The sequence below is a fragment of the Mytilus californianus genome, unplaced genomic scaffold, assembly GCF_021869535.1.
Source record: "Mytilus californianus isolate M0D057914Y unplaced genomic scaffold, xbMytCali1.0.p SCAF_7, whole genome shotgun sequence".
NCBI lineage: Eukaryota > Metazoa > Mollusca > Bivalvia > Mytilida > Mytilidae > Mytilus > Mytilus californianus.
This window is the reverse complement of record NW_026262723.1, coordinates 86,129,486-86,146,083: the sequence shown is the minus strand read 5'-3', so window position 1 is coordinate 86,146,083 and position 16,598 is coordinate 86,129,486.

Genomic DNA, 16,598 nt, shown 5'->3' with positions numbered 1-16,598 from the left:
TTCGTCAGTCCTGTATCATTTTGGTTTAAGATTTACATTGAAGTTGTGGTTACATCAACTTTTAACTTAGTACACATGTGAATGTTTTAAAAATATATGTCAAACTAATGAAATGAACATTTTAAAATATCTACTTAATTTGGAAGTTTTTAACCCAGATTTCTCTGTCGACTGAATATTGAAATGTTATAGTGTGAGCAGGGCCTGGTGACTTATGGACATAAATTTATTTTATGCTCTTTGAAGAACAATTTAGGGAGAGTATAGTCCTTGCTTTGTCTGTCTATCAATCCATCTGTCTCTCTGTGTGTACATCGGTATGAAACCAATGGGTTTTGGATTATACCTTGAGATTTTCTTTCTTTATTGAAATGAAATTAATACAGAATGAAGATACAGCAGAGGAAAAACTGATCAATGTTGTGGTCACTAGGTAACAGTTCAAGGTCACTGTTAGTAAAAAAAATGTTTTTACCATTTTCTTTTTGGGGTAAAGGTTGCATTCATGATATCAAAATCCTAATGTGGCCAAAAATGTAGTTATCCATTTTCCAGACTGTATCACTACTTTTGAAAGAAATAAAACATAGTGCATTGAACACAGTATTCTATACATCCTATCTAAGAACATATCAAGACATTTATCAATGAAATATATACTGTAAATTCAGAAATTAATGCGTGCATTTATTATTGTGACTTTTGATGAATGGACATCACTGCGAGTTTAATTATTGCGATTTCAGGAAAATCTGCGTACAGAAATACTACAGATATATATATCAAATTCAAAATGCAAGTTCTCATAAATGTGATACTCACACAGTTGCAATATTCGCATTAATAAACATCTCACAATCATTTTTGAATCTACAGTACTCAGATATTTAAGTTACAAAATTTTGTGTATGTGTTTAACCATACTTGTAAAGAACCTCATAAGAAACATTTATGCCATGTTTGGTTTCATTCCATTCAGTGCACCTCTAGAAGAAGCATTTGGATATGTTCCCACAGGCCTGGCAGGTTACCCGGGATCAGAGGAACCTCTACACAATTTTTAAGGGATTCCCCTTAAAGAGTTTTTCTATTACAAAAATAAAACAATTTTTCTTTATAGATAACTGACATTTTAAAAGTATCAAAAAATATTTAGGCAGTGACTATAATCCTTGCTTAGTTGAATTGGTTTTAGATAATAGCTAGATTGTTCCATTACGGATTGTTACACATTTACTTAAGGTGGTACCCAACACCTTGACTAATATTAATTTGGCTCGTTTAATTTTCCTAAAATTTTGACAAAATGTTTACTTTGACCCTTTGACAAAAATATAAAAATTTCAAATAATTTGAACCAACCACTTTATCAGAAAAATTTCACTGGTTATATAGCAGTTTGACAAACACTAATTTTGATCATTGAGAAGCTTAATATTTCCTTAACAATACAACGTGATTAAAACGTTTAGTTAATTTTTACAGAGTTATCTCCCTGTAGTGTTAGGTACCACCTTAAGTGGAAAATTGATGAAAAAGTGAAAAAAATTAATTGCCCCTCTAAGCATACTAGTTTGCCTTAATGAAATAGAAGACAGACCATACATAGGATAAACACAGTAAATTAAATCATACTTACAAAGCTACAAGACTTGAATACCACTTCATGGCTGTTATCAAGTGTTGTTGAAAATTTATATTCATATATTTATTGTAATGAGTCATTTAAAGGTGTGGTAGTAATTTTTGGATTGCAATAAATGTGTCCAAATTTAATTTTTATACATTTCCTATTTTTAAAAACATCTTTTGTATTTTGTAGTTTGAACTAAAACATGTAACATTCAGTAAAATAAATGTGAATGTAAAATATGCTGTTATTAAATTTCCATGGGAAGATAATCTTAAATCATCAATCCACTCCCTTTTTTTGGCTCACCTGGCCCAAAGAGCCAAGTGAGCTTTTCTCATCACTTTGCATCCAGTGTCCGTCGTCGTTAACTTTTACAAAAATCTTCTCCTCTGAAACTACTGGACCAAATTTAACCAAACTTGGCCACAATCATCATTGGGGTATCTTGTTTAAAAATGTGTCCGATGACCCCACCTTGAGATGGCCGACATGGCTAAAAAAAGAGCATAGGGATAAAATGCAAGGTTTGTGTATTATTTTGAAAACCGTTATAAATAGAGGAAATCTGACAGGGCAAAAATGTTCAGAATGTTGAGCTCTACCAATTGTTCCTATATGTCAAAACTGTCAGACGACTTCTTATAGGAGTTATTACCCTTAAATGATAAATTTTACCATTTTTAGCTCACCTGGCCTAGAGAATGAAGAAGAAAGGACATAAGTGTACTGTAACCAGGAATCTCAAATGAATTACTGTTTCCTTTAACTTTTTAACTAAACACACTTGTACATACCCACAAACATTTTAAAATTGCTATTATTAAACTACTCACAAATACACAAATCATTTCACAAGCGAGAAACAAATACCTAAATTCAAATGGAAAGAAAAAAAGAAAATTCCCATTCAGTAGGAGTTTTACTTAACATGTTGATCTTGATTTGAAACATTTGTGGCTCCTTAATTATACACATGAAAAACAGGTTGAATTTGAATTTAACAATGTTGAGATGGTAAGTTTAAGAGTAATGCCACTAAATCATGTTTAAAATAGACAAGTCTGAGGTTTTGTTCAATTATATGAGTTTATTTCAGGGAAATGAACCACTGATCAAGTTTGAAATGGACACATTTAATGCTGTTTGTTCCTTCATTGAGATGTAAAACCCTTAATATGTGTATAATAAGACAACTTTAATGGTTCAGCTCAATTACCTGTATGATTCAACAAATTATTGATATATAATACTATATGCAGAAGGAGTTAAAATTACACAATATTGATATATTTTGTATATAACATTTTAGAATTATGCCGTCAAAATGTTCAGAGATCTCAGCAATTCCTTTTTAATAATCTTTTTACTTTGTATGTAGGTACATCTAAGGGATTCTATGTATGACAAGAAAAAAGTCATGAGTCCACAGTACAGTGACTTTGTCTAAGGTTTACATCGAAGTTGGTGTTAAGTAAGTAAGTAAGTAAATTTTATTTAGAGTCGGCATATATACATAATAACAGACAAAACATGAGCTCTGGTGAGCTCTTTAACCGACTATCACATAAAAGTCATGCAGCATCATGCAAATACTAATAAATAAAAATGAAAAAGCATGCAAATATAATGAAAGCAAATTAATTTTGATTTCTGAGCCTCCAGAGTCAAAGCTCATGCGGCAAGCACCTCTATGTGCATTGAATGGGGGAACCAGCAAATCACTTAAATATCTTAAAATACTAACAAACTAAAAAGCATAAAAGCAATAAATAAATAAATTATTAAGCACTGGCATTTAATAGCAGGTATATATAATAAATGCATAAAAAAGCAGAGCAAAAGGCCATAATAAAAAATAAAAAGAAAGAAAGAAATTTCAGCTTTGAGACAGCACTGGATGGAAACGGCATGAACTACAGTTGCATTTTTGACCCCCACACCAGGAATTTATATAATTCCTAAATTGGTCAAAAGAGGTCATAATTCTAGCCTCATTGGAAAGGGAGTTCCATACTTGTGCTGCCTCAAATCTAAAGGATCTTTTACCATAACTTGAGGTTCTAGGTCTTGGTACCTCAGCAGTGTTCACATACCTGAAATTATATGAATTGTTTTTTATAACAACTAGATCTTGAATAAATAATGGACATTTTTTATTAATTATTTTAAAGGTCTCCAAGGCAATTGAGCGCATCCTACGAGTTTTTAGTGATGGAAGGTTTGAAATTTGCAGGAGTGTTTCGTATGAATTCTGATGGTCTTCATAAATAAAGCGAAGCTCTCGTTCTTGTATTTTTTCTATTTTTCTGGTATTTTGTTCTCCACAGAAATGCCAAGTCAAAGGGCAATAACTAAAGTTTGACATAATAAAAGAGTAATAAATTGTAAGTTTACTCAGTTTGTTTAGGTGTTTCCCAATTCTTTTCAAAACATTTAATTGCCTTGCAGCCTTTTTACAAATATTTGAGATATGTAAAAAGAAGTTTAATTTAAAATCAATTGTAACTCTTTGTAACTCCAAGTAGTTTTACCTCATCCTCACATGATATAGAAATACCATTCAAATCAAACACAATCTTTTTATCATGTGTTTTTTTGCCAAGAGAGATAGCTTGAAATTTCTCTGGGTTGGCCTGCATTTTATTTGAAGAAAACCACTGTATTAAATAATTGCTGTCTTCCTCAAGAGCTGAAATTACATCTTGTAAGGAATTTCCAGACTTTGACAAAGTATTGTCATCAGCATAATTATATAAAGAACAATTTTTTACAAAAAAGAACAAATCATTTATAAAAATATTAAATAGGATGGGTCCAAGGATGGAACCTTGTGGTACCCCTTTAAATATGTCAAGCATACCACTTAAAGTTTGGTTTACTTTCACACACTGTTTTCTTTTTGTTAAATAACTATACAACATATCAAGTGAGGATTTGGAAAGACCATAAGCTTTTAGTTTCAGTAGCAGTAAGTCATGGGGGAGACAGTCAAATGCTTTTGACAGGTCCATAAGGATAGTTGCAAGGTATTTATTTAGGTCTAAGGCTAATTTCCAATCTTCAATCACTCTTAATAAAGTTGACTGACATCCAAAACCTGATCTAAAAGCTGCCAAAAATGGATTGAAGATATTATCAAAGTACTGTATGTACTAATTGTACTTCTATGGCATTTTCAAAAATTTTAGAAATGGCCGGTAATACACTTACCGGTCTATAATTTCCTTTTTCTAATACACTATCCTTTTTGTGAATAGGTGCAACTTGAGCTTCCTTAAGACGGCCAGGGAAGGTTGATGATGATAATGATAAATTAACAATATCGGTAAGAGGTTTTACAATAGCAGGTTTAGAAAAATGCAGTAATTTAGGTGAAATACCATCTATTCCAGTGGCTTTTTTAACATTAATTTTACGGATACGTTTCTCAACAAAGTCTTGATTAATAGGGGAAAAGGTAAAACTGTTTTGATCAAGATCTGGAAGATTATCTTTAATGGCCAAAATACTCGGGTGATCATCATCAACCTTTATTTGACTGCTTCCTATATTCTTTGCAACATTTACAAAATAGTCGTTAAATATCTCACACACCTCCTCCTGTTTTGTAATTAAAACATTATTTTCAGAGAGGACAGTTTCCTTTTGATGTACATTACCTTTTTTTTGTAAGAAAAGGTTTCACTGTTGGCCAGAAATCTTTCGATTTCGGGCCTCCAGCACACCTCTCTACATAATATTGGTTAATGGATTTATTTTTTAGTTGTGTAACATAGTTGCGTTGATGCCTATATGCTTCCCTGTTCTTACTACCACTGAATTTTTGAAATTTATTATACAACATTTTTTTCTTATAAATGGCACTTTTAAGCTCTGCATTCATATATGGTACCTAATTTGGAATTATTTTTCTTTCCTTCAATGGTGCATGTTTGTCAGCTACCTCAATGGAACTTTTACTAAAATTATCATATGCTGCATTTACATTATCAAATTAAGATATATCAAAATGCTGTGTTGGTCAAGTTGAATGACACTGACTTACTGTGACTTGACTGTAAGTGTTGCTCTCCACCTATTGCAGTGTATTCCAAATTCTTACCAAATTGCAATTTGTTTTATCAAACAAAACTGTTCAACTGGTCAGAAATTTTAACGAGAACTGCTGTTAAAACAAGTCAAGTCGTGAAAGTGCAAGGTGATAAAATAAAGCAAGCTTACAAGCCTATTAGACTTTAACTCCACTTCAATGATATTATAAATGTGAATCTCAAAATTTCTATCCATAGGATGATCGTAATTGTCATTCGAAAGGTAATGGGTAATAACTTTTTAATTGCTATAAAATGTCCAAATTTGAGTCATCAGTGGAGCTTCCGATAACCTGAGGTTATACAGGGCTTACACCATAATTTATATATACATCGTCTCAACAATGTTAGATCTGCAAATTTGCGTTAGCAAATTTTTATTCTTCCCTCATCGGGATTCGAACCCCTGCATCTGAGACAGCGTGTCAACATTGCCTGCACTGTGTCCTGCGTCCTGCCTACTAGACCATTTGACCGACTAGGCTATATTAAAATATTTCTTTCGTTAGTCGAGGTATGCCTTTACTCGTCGGCGTTATCTAGGGTTGTAACACAATACATGATGGTGGCAAGTAGATGGTATACTTTGCAGATCAACTGTTTTATTTTGTCTGTCGTGAAGGATGATAATTCAACCGAATTATATATATATATATATATATATATATATATGTCTAAAGATTTGTGCAACGGTACTAATATAAGATGGCAATATAGGAAGATGATGTTATATAAGACAAACCAATTTTTTTTATAGAAGCAAAATGATTTGTGTAAAAAAAATCTTCACAACTTGGATGCTTATCATAGAAGTAACATAATTTGTGTAAAAAAAAACAAAACCTTCACAACTTCGATGCTAATATAGAAGCAACATGATATGCGTAAAAATAACTTCACAACTTGGATGCTTATTTTTTTTTTTACACAAATCATGTTGCTTCTATGAAATAAATGGTTTTTTCTAATATTTTAAATCTAAAGCTATACTGATAATTTTATTTTTACTTTGATTATACATGTTTTTCTAGATCTTATGATATTATACAGTTTTAATGGTACACCATTTTGTGACAGTTTATATGATAATAATGTTGATTTGATTATGAGTATTTTACATATCAAATCCTCCATTTCAGGACTACCAAACAAGACAACAATGTGTGTTTTTTAATTTATTCTCCGAAATGTTGGAGTGATGCATTGTTGGTCGAGGCCTGTGACTGTTGTATAATTATTTTACTATGAAATTTGACGCTGTAAAGTTAGTTTATTCTTACATTTTCAAAACTGTCTGCTTGAATTCAAGAATATGACGACGGTTTGCTCCTCACTTGAGTCAGCAGTTACTACTGTTAATAGCTCTAGAAATTTAATTTGGATTGCACAAGACTGAAGCAATTTTTTTTTTCTCTTCGTTTAAAAAAATTTCAAATAAATTGTGTAAGCAAAAAGATATTTTGTGAACTATGATCTCTATGTATTTTAAGGTTTAATCCGCAGCTTTTATTACACTGTCACCTGCTCAAAGAATAAAATGTTATGCCACACCATTCTACTAGGTACGATTAATAGTAAACCGTTATATTATAAATCATGTAGCTACAAAGTATCATATAACGTGTAACCACCAATACAACAAAGAATTTCATATAATCCAGGACATTAACTTGTTTTTAAAGCTCCAAAAAGATACAATTGAAGCTTTGAAGATGCACACGAGATATGCATTCACTTTTTAAAACTGATTAATGAAAGATATTTTTTTGTGATTGCAATGAAATATCAATTTGTTTTTACCATTTTTAATCTTAGCCAGTGTGACCTATATTGTTGACATCTAGATGTTAGGGAGATATTTTGTTTCCCTCAAATTTCCAATTTTAAAAATACGCAACATAACAATTGTATTACTTTTGTTATCCACTACAAATCTTCATTTATTCATTAAAAAAAATTATCTTTAAAGTGAGAGTGAGTATAAGTTCGAACAGACACGACAAATTAATCCTAATACTTTCTATGATCGCCTGAAAGACATTTGAAATATATACTAATCTTTTTATTGCCAATCTTCCTTGCTTAGTTTGATTTATAAAGAAAGCAGGAAAAAACTAGCACTTTACAATTGTATATTGAAGTAATATTGATTAACCATCTTTCTCCATTTAAGAGAAATATAATAAGGATTAAATCTGTGTAAATTGGAATCCGATTTCTAATATGTTTGTGTTTTCCGTCAAAACCCATTCTTTTAGACGTTTTAGTATTAATCTATAGTTCATAAATTGTGTATACATGTTAGATGGCTTGTCCTGAATTGTCCATCGGAGTGAGAATAACTTTATCTTCTTATATTTCTTATATATATAATCAAGTCTAAATTGAAAACAACGTTAAAACCTATGATTGCGTTGGATGAAAACCGCAATTTTTATACGTGTGCATGTAAAACAAATTTCTTGGTAGAGGGGTCTAAATACAGCACAAACAACAATTTCCAAAAGACAAAAAAAAATGAAAAAGTATATTTTAACAAAACGCATTTGACTAACAGGTCGAACAACTGATGTTCTTAAACCCTGATGACTGCCATTGGCGATTGCCAAATAAATTGATCACCAGATCTAACGAAATGGATCTTGATATTAATTCAATATCAAACAGAATACAATAAACTTGTGGAATAGATGGTATACCAAAAACATGAGGTGCAAAAATTTGTACACCATATCCGGATTTCGACAATTATGTCTCTTCAGTGATGTTAGGGATCGAAACGGTATTTGGAAGGCCATACAATTTACCTCAATTTAAGATAGACTCTAGAATTTTAAAGAGTCGAAAGAGGATGAACGGATCATATAAACCCGAAGGAAAATATAATACAAGCCCAAACGAAAAAATATATAAAAGTCTAAATTGAAAACAACGTTCAAATCTATGATTGCGTTGGATAAAAACCGCAATTTTTATACGTGTGCATGTAAAACAAATTTCTTGGTAGAGGGGTCTAAATACAGCACAAACAACAATTTCCAAAAGACAAAAAAAAGTGAAAAAGTCTATTTTAACAAAACGCATTTGACTAACAGGACGAACAACTGGTGTTCTTAAACCCTGTTGACTGCCATTGGCGATTGCCAAATAAATTGATCACCAGATGTTACATATATGGTATATCGCAAAAAAAAAGTGCCAAAATTTGTTTTGTTTGTACACCATATCCGGATTTCGACAATTAATGTCTCTTCAGTGATGTTAGGGATCGAAACGGTATTTGGAAGGCCATATAATTTACCTCAATTTAGGATAGACTCTTGAATTTTAAAGAGTCGAAATAGGATGAACGGATCATATAAACCCGAAGGAAAATATAATACAAGCCCAAACGAAAAAATATATAAAAGTCTAAATTGAAAACAACGTTCAAAACTATGATTGCGTTGGATAAAAACCGCAATTTTTATACGTGTGCATGTAAAACAAATTTCTTGGAAGAGGGGTCTAAATACAGCACAAACAACAATTTCCAAATGACCAAAAAAAGTGAAAAAGTCTATTTTAACAAAACGCATTTGACTAACAGGTCGAACAACTGATGTTCTTAAACCCTGATGACTGCCATTGGCGATTGCCAAATAAATTGATCACCAGATCTAACGAAATGGATCTTAATATTAATTCAATATCAAACAGAAAACAATAAACTTGTAGAATAGATGGTATACCAAAAACATGAGGTGCAAAAATTTGTACACCATATCCGGATTTGGACAATTAATGTCTCTTCAGTGATGTTAGGGATCGAAACGGTATTTGGAAGGCCATACAATTTACCTCAATTTAGGATAGACTCTTGAATTTTAAAGAGTCGAAATAGGATGAACGGATCATATAAACCCGAAGGAAAATATAATACAAGCCCAAACGAGAAAATATATAAAAGTCTAAATTGAAAACAACGTTCAAATCTATGAATGCGTTGGATAAAAACCGAAATTTTTATACGTGTGCATGTAAAACAAATTTCTTGGTAGAGGGGTCTAAATACAGCACAAACAACAATTTCCAAAAGACAAAAAAAAAAGTGAAAAAGTCTATTTTAACAAAACGCATTTGACTAACAGGTCGAACAACTGATGTTCTTAAACCCTGCTGACTGCCATTGCGATTGCCAAATAAATTGATCACCAGATCTAACGAAATGGATCTTAATATTAATTCAATATCAAACAGAAAACAATAAACTTGTGGAAAAGATGGTATACCACAAACATGAGGTACAAAAATTTGTACACCATATCAGGATTTCGACAATTAATGTCTCTTCAGTGATGTTAGGGATCGAAACGGTATTTGGAAGGCCATATAATTTACCTCAATTTATATATATATATATTGTTCGACCTGCTAGTCAAATGCGTTTTGTTAAAATATACTTTTTCACTTTTTGTGGTCTTTTGGAAAATGTTGTTTGTGCTGTATTTAGACCCCTCTACCAAGAAATTTGTTTTGCATGCACACGTATCAAAATTGCGGTTTTTATCCAACGCAATCATAGGTTTGAACGTTGTTTTCAATTTAGACTTGTCTATATATATATATATATTTGGCACTTTATTTTTGCGATATACCATTTTTTCGCAAGTTTATTGTTAAAATTAATAATTAAGATCCATGTAACATCTGGTGATCAATTTATTTGGCAATCGCCAATGGCAGCCAGCAGGGTTTAAGAACATCAGTTGTTCGTCCTGTTAGTCAAATGCGTTTTGTTAAAATATACTTTTCACTTTTTGGTCTTTTGGAAAATGTTGTTTGTGCTGTATTTAGACCCCTCTACCAAGAAATTAGTTTTACATCCACACGTATAAAAATTGCGGTTTTTATCCAACGCAATCATAGGTTTGAACGTTGTTTTCAATTTAGACTTGTTTATATTTTTTCGTTTGGGCTTGTATTATATTTTCCTTCGGGTTTATATGATCCGTTCATCCTATTTCGACTCTTTAAAATTCAAGAGTCTATCCTAAATTGAGGTAAATTATATGGCCTTCCAAATACCGTTTCGATCACTGATATCACTGAAGAGACATTAATTGTCGAAATCCGGATATGGTGTACTAATTTTTGCACCTCATGTTTGCGGTATACCATCTTTTCCGCAAGTTTCTTGTTTTCTGTTTGGTAATAATTTGATAATAAGGTCTGTTTTGTTACATCTTGTGATCCGTTTATTTGGCAATCGCCAATGGCAGTCAGCAGGGTTTAAGAACATCAGTTGTTCGACCTGCTAGTCAAATGCGTTTTGTTGAAATATACTTTTTCACTCATTTGGTCTTTTGGAAAATGTTGTTTGTGCTGTATTTAGACCCCTCTACCAAGAAATTTGTTTTGCATGCACACGTATAAAAATTGCGGTTTTTATCCAACGCAATCATAGGTTTGAACGTTGTTTTCAATTTAGACTTGTTTATATTTTTTCGTTTGGGCTTGTATTATATTTGCCTTCGGGTTTATATGATCCGTTCATCCTATTTTGACTCTTTCAAAATCCAAGAGTCTATCCTAAATTGAGGTAAATTATATGGCCTTCCAAATACCGTTTCGATTCCTAACATCACTGAAGAGACATTAATTGTCGAAATCCGGATATGGTGTACTAATTTTTGCACCTCATGTTTGCGGTATACCATCTTTTCCGCAAGTTTATTGTTTTCTGTTTGGTAATAATTCTATAATAAGGTCTGTTTTGTTACATCTTGTGATCCGTTTATTTGGCAATCGCCAATGGCAGTCAGCAGGGTTTAAGAACATCAGTTGTTCGACCTGCTAGTCAAATGCGTTTTGTTGAAATATACTTTTTCACTCATTTGGTCTTTTGGAAAATGTTGTTTGTGCTGTATTTAGACCCCTCTACCAAGAAATTTGTTTTGCATGCACACGTTTAAAATTGCGGTTTTTATCCAACGCAATCATAGGTTTGAACGTTGTTTTCAATTTAGACTTGTTTATATTTTTTCGTTTGGGCTTGTATTATATTTGCCTTCGGGTTTATATGATCCGTTCATCCTATTTTGACTCTTTCAAAATTCAAGAGTCTATCCTAAATTGATGTGAATTATATGGCCTTCCAAATACCGTTTCAATTCCTAACATCACTGAAGAGACATTAATTGTCGAAATCCGGATATGGTGTACTAATTTTTGCACCTCATGTCTGCGGTATACCATCTTTTCCGCAAGTTTATTGTTTTCTGTTTGGTAATAATTTGATAATAAGGTCTGTTTTGTTACATCTTGTGATCCGTTTATTTGGCAATCGCCAATGGCAGTCAGCAGGGTTTAAGAACATCAGTTGTTCGACCTGCTAGTCAAATGCGTTTTGTTGAAATATACTTTTTCACTCATTTGGTCCTTTGGAAATTGTTATATATATATATATATATAATATATATATATATATATATATATATAGATTGCCTAACAATGTAATTTTAACACACTATTTAGTATGTAAATATAAGAATGTTTAAAATATTTACAAATTGATGAAAATAAACGCAATATTTCGCTAGACTAACTAGCTTTATCAAGCGTGCATCTATCCAGGTGAAATCGGATGTAGATGATAAGAAACTTTTGCAGCTCAATGTATATGTTGCACTTGAATTTAGCTGCCTTGAAAATAATACATAATTTGGATGAAGTTCAATATTTTTACAAAATTGGTAGTTGAAGTTAACAACGTCCAATGGCCAATATTACAGGATAAAAAGGACGATGCTGTGTACTAAATTATTCTTTATCTTTCCTGTATCGTTTCTCATCTTTTTCGTTAAGACCATCAGGTTCTAAAGTGTGGAGTTGGTGGATCCAAAAATTTTCTCTTCTCCTTCTCGCCGTGGTGTCCCATAGATTTGTATGTCATGTGCTGCTATTTATAGGCACTTATATATATATATATATATATATATATATATATATGGTAACACCCGGCCACCGAAAGCTTTATTATTGTGAAGCCTAGGTGGTCGTGTGGTCTAGCGCGTCGGATACAGTGCAGGCGATTTGGTGTCACGATATCTCAGTAGTATGAGTTCGAATCCCGGCGAGGGAAGAACAAAAATTTGCGAAAGGAAATTTACAGATCTAACATTGTTGGGCTGATGTCTTGACGATTTCTATATATATATATAACCAGTCTAAAAGGGTACAACATCACCAAAAAATAACAATAAAATGAACAAATGTAACTATAAATATTTCGGATAACAGATATCCTTCATCAGTATGATCACGATGTAACATGAATCTTATCAACCTATTCTGATTATAAAACTATAGCAACCTATTTTGATTATAAAACTATAGCAATAGTTTTATAATCAGAATAGGTTGATAAGATTCATTTTACATCGTGATCATACCGATGAAGGATATCTGTTATCCGAAATATTTATAGTTACATATGTTCATTTTATTGTTATTTTTATGTGATGTTGTACCCTTTTAGACTGGTTATATATTATATTTTGTATTTTACTGTATCATAGTTATATGATCCATTGCCCCGTAATATTTATCGTTGGCTATTATTCAGTCATTTTATATATATATATATAATATAATATGTGTTTTCAGCCGTGTATCACCTTCACTGGTGATCCAATAGATGGATCTGTCGTAAAGTTGTCACTTGTTAAGACGTACTTATCAAAATAATTATTTCTGTGACTGTATCGTACGATCCTTTACGATAGATGATTAAGCTAATCTGCAATCAATTCCATCTTCATGCCTAATATATTATGTACTGTGTTACAACTCTAGATTCTACTGACGAGGAAAGGTACACTAGGCCACCGAAAGCTGAATTTTAAGTTCAGTCTAGGTGGCCGTTTGGTCTAGAACGCTGGACACAGTGCAGGCGGTGTTGTCTCAATATCCCAATAGCATGAGTTCGAAACCCAGCGAGGGAAGAACAAAAATTTGCTTCCGCAAATTTGCAGATTTAACATTGTTGTGCTGATATTTAGAGTAGTTATATATATATATAAACAAGTCTAAATTGAAAACAACGTTCAAACCTATGATTGCGTTGGATAAAAACCGCAATTTTCATACGTGTGCATGCAAAATAAATTTCTTGGTAGAGGGGTCTAAATACAGCACAAACAACATTTTCCAAAAGACCAAAAAAGTGAAAAAAGTATATTTTAACAAAACGCATTTGACTAACAGGTCGAACAACAAATGTTCTTAAACCCTGCTGACTGCCATTTGCGATTGCCAAATAAACGGATCACCAGATGTAACAAATGGATCTTTATAATAATTTAATACCAAACAGAAACCAACAAACTTGCGGAAAAGATGGTATACCGCAAACAAAAGGTGCAAAAATTTTTAGTACACCATATCCGGATTTCGACAATTAATGTCTCTTCAGTGATGTTAGGAATCGAAACGGTATTTGGAAGGCCATATAATTTACCTCAATTTAGGATAGACTCTTGAATTTTGAAGAGTCGAAATAGGATATATATATATTTATATATAAATATATAAGTCTAAAGATTCGCGCAACGGTACTAATATAAGATAATATAAGATGGTAATATACGAAGATACGTTATAAAATCGTCACGTTTTGACAAATATTTCGGCTGAACAATGAGCCTTCGTCAGTGTCAATAATTTTAACAATACTAGTTGTTCGTGGAAAATAGATCAGTAATACAGGTAATTTTGGACTATTGATTTAATCCAAAATATTGAACTTCATCAAATAAAACAAAACTCAATACTCTATAAACGTGGTTGCGTAACTATACATTCCAATTTGCCAGAATGTAGTTGTTTGTATAAATGTCTTTAAAATAATAGAAGAGCCAATCTTTCAAACTGCTAGTACTTCCTGTTAATGCCGTTTGGTTGAAGTTCATTTAGTTCCTTTATCAAGAAGCTTTCTTGAACCTGTCGCTGGGCATCAATCCAGTGAATGTTCTGTTCAATCACTAGGATTTTCATGCGGTTAAAGTCATCAAGTTTATGATCCGACTGCCTGAAATGCTAGCTAACTGGGAGGAGTGGCTTCTTGACAATTGGGATGTATAAATACGCAGACACGTTTATAATTCTATAAAGAAATGACTCTCGAAATTTTATGGTCTCTCAAAATAATAATCCTACTAGTCATCTACAATTTTATATATGAAAAAAAAAAGAATCCGTAAAGACCCAGACATGAAATAAGACTTTACGTCACAAGAAAATGTGAAGAACGAAAAAAAAAAAAACAACGGACAGACGAATGAAGTAGCATAACAACAATACACATGAACTTTATTCGGAAAGTGCAAAATGATTAGTCTATTTTGATAATTGGCCATACAATTCTATTAGAATCTTAAGCTTGCACATTTATTTTAGTACAATTTCCGTTTATTTTGAAACTTGCAGATTTGTAACTGCTTAAAATTTAAAGAAATCTGCTTGATTTAAAATTACATAAGAACATATTCTTATTATGAACGCTGCATAAATAGACTAACAATTTCATTCCTAAATCCGACGAAGATTAACAGCAATTTTCAATATTCGACATTTTCTTAACAATAAACCAAGCTCAAGGTGGAATTTAATCACTAATATTTTGAAAATCCAAAACACTGCTATAAAACTAATTTTGTCAAATTACAGCATCGTATTACAAATCTGTGGATAATTCTCGTAATTGACTCGAATTGATGCATGTTTCTCACGACATGACATTACAGGAAACAATTAACCACAACTTATCATTCTGAAGACCAAAGTAATGAACAATGAAATCATATTAAAATGGAACCATAAATTCATTATGACCGAACTCGCCAAGCCATTGTCTCGAATAGTCGTTATGTGGTTTTTTTTCTTCTGTAACCTCATGAAATTTCTATTTCAAGCACATTTATCCCACATCTTATTTGTTTCATGATAATACATGAAAATAATACATTTTAGGAGATTTTTGTTGCAAAACGGGGAGAGGTGGTGAAAAAGGGGGGGGGGGGGGGGGGGGGGTTGAAATGTTGAAATAGTTAAGAAAGAAAAGAATGTTTTGAAAACATTGCTTATCATTATTTTTTCAAAGTTCTTACCAGGCAAGAACATTTATTTCCAAAATCAACCTGCCTGCGCAGAAACGTAAATGTATCAATAACGAATTTTGAAGACCTATTGGTGGCCTTCGGCTGTTTTCTGCTCTTTGGTCGGGTTGTTGTCTCCTTGACATATTCCCCATTTCCATGCTCAATTTTATTGTTCACAAGTAAGAAATAAGTTACTAAAAATGCAAGGGAACACTTACTTATTAGATACATAGAACATAGGATGTCATAAAGATGAGAGAAACGTGCGAGAAGAAAGAAAAAGTGTCATACAGATAAACAGAAGAAGGAAACTAAAATAACAAAAAAAAATGAAAAAAGTATGGCGGTTATCCTCAAGGAGTTCCATGAAAATCTGAATACGAAACTCTACAGCATCCTGTAAACAATATTTGTCAATAATTCTCTCTTGTTGTAATCGTTCTGAATTTGAAGTAGTTTGTACTTTTTAATAAAAGATAAAAATGGAGACAATTACTATGATATTGTCAATTAAGAGACGTTAAACAAATACCTTTGACATTGAACCATGTCAGTAACTGACCTATCATACCTGTGAAGATAATTTTCGACTGGAAGTTGCTTTTTTGTTTCGGGCTAGCCGGAATTGATCCTACGCCGTACTTTAGTAATTTGAATGATAAAACTACTATTATTGGCAGTACTTCGATAAATTGCTTTATTGACGAAGTGCTTGTCTATTGTATTTCCATGCCT